General features: G+C 34.9%; 1 long non-coding RNA gene across 1 annotated transcript; it reads right to left on the bottom strand.

Annotated features, from left to right (window-relative positions):
• Positions 1–241: 241 nt before the first annotated feature.
• LOC123701794 lies at positions 242–1,243 on the bottom strand. The gene is made up of 2 exons (XR_006752779.1): positions 1,185–1,243; positions 242–473 (listed from the first exon to the last, which is right to left on the bottom strand). It is a non-coding gene; the product is annotated as an uncharacterized LOC123701794 (long non-coding RNA).
• Between the last annotated feature and the right edge of the window lie 577 nt (positions 1,244–1,820).

The raw sequence follows: 1,820 nt of genomic DNA on the forward strand, positions 1-1,820 counted from the left end.
CATGGCAATGCGGTCACGTCATGGAGTAAGGCGACGATTTTGGTATCTTTGACTCTCAAGCCAAAGAAGTTTCATTTCTGACTCGTGTGCTCGACACGCACGCTCTTCTTTATAGTGAAGGATATTGAAGACAATTGCCTGAAAATATTATCAAAATCAATTGTTATTGGCACACTTTGCACTAAGAAAACATAACTATCAACTATCTAGATTCTAGAGTCTAGAGAAATAAAAAACTTTATTTTACACAATGTCATTTATTCACTTCCCATTAAAAAACTGTTCTTGTGGGTTAGAATAGTCAAGTGTACCACAGTAGTTATTCTTGAAAACATCACATTTCTCGCTGGTGACTTCCTGGAAGGGAGGGGGTGGTGGGGTCGGGTCAGCAAGTCGGCGTGGTTCGCGGAATATTCGGGATTCTACCGTCGTCGCTATGAGGAGGAGGCAGACGAGCGCGAACATTTTGGAACCTGTAGATCAGAATATTTATCTTTGTATAATATGTACGTATTTATGGTAGAGGAGATCTAAATCACTTCACCTAAGTACATTATTTTCAGTGTGGAAAGTGATGACGCTACACGAATTATATGGTGGGTTCAGACGCTTGCGTTCAAAGTGACATTCAAGGAGCACAAGCACGGGCACAAGCATGTAAAGATGTTGTTTGTGCATGTACCCGTGTTTGTTTGTACCGTAAGCGCACGGGCTACTTGCCGGCTGCTTGCCGGGCTCCTTGCCACGCTGCTTGCCATGCGTCTAACCGGCAATAAGGCAATAAGGCTCTATCATTTTCCACACTGAAAACCAAAATGAAATACATTGCGAATTGCGTCAAAATTCCTCGTTACCTTTTACTTTGTCATTTATAAAAAATCTTCATAGGCGTTGGAAAGTAGGCCTACAGCCTACATATTAAATTTTTGTGTATAAGAAAGAGAGCTAATCATAGAGTCTATTCTGAATTATTGTATTATTTTCCCTGTTATCAAACCCGGATGATTTCTTATTGGATTGTATATTTATTGATACTTAACATCTCCGTGTAAATAACAAGGTCAGCCTGTACTCAGGAATATGTAAATATCCAACAGTGAAGGTAATTTCGTAATCGGTTCAGTAGTTTCTGAGTTTAGCACGTTCAAACAAACAAACTCTTCAGTTTTATATAATTTACTTACCCATTTTAATAGCACGGTTGTAGGTTAGAAAGCGGTGGATTCGAACTGAATGTCTTGAACGTCTTGAATTATTTCTATTTATTTAAATAGTATACAGTTAATAGTTTTTAAATTGATGCAAATCCAATAAAATCACTTTTTTGTTCCAAGGGTCAAGATTTTAATGGTATGTGAAATTATGTTGTAAGTTTTCATGGGTGAATTATTATAATAAATAATAATAAACGATAAACATATACTTTCATATTCGTTGTCGTTTGCCTCGAATTTGCGCGTGTGTAGAGAATAAATCCTTTTTTAATAGATTTTTTAGTTTTTTATGTGCTCTTCCAGCATTTATCTATTTAATTAAAAGATAACTCAGGATGATGATAGAGCTTTGTCATCATTAAGTATATAATAAATTATTTATCATACTAAGCACAGAAGGCACAGAGGAAGATTTTCTGGAAAATGTGCATGCTCTGATTTAATATTATCATCCTTTTTTTTTATTTACACACTGTTAAAAAAATTATGCAGTATAATAAAATTTTCATTTTGATTGTAACTGAAAATCAATCTATTATTTTAAACTTAATAATACCGATAATCAAATCATACCGATTTATGTGGTACGTTTTGTATACTTTTAAA

The sequence above is a fragment of the Colias croceus genome, chromosome 22 (assembly GCF_905220415.1).
Source record: "Colias croceus chromosome 22, ilColCroc2.1".
Classification (NCBI taxonomy): domain Eukaryota; kingdom Metazoa; phylum Arthropoda; class Insecta; order Lepidoptera; family Pieridae; genus Colias; species Colias croceus.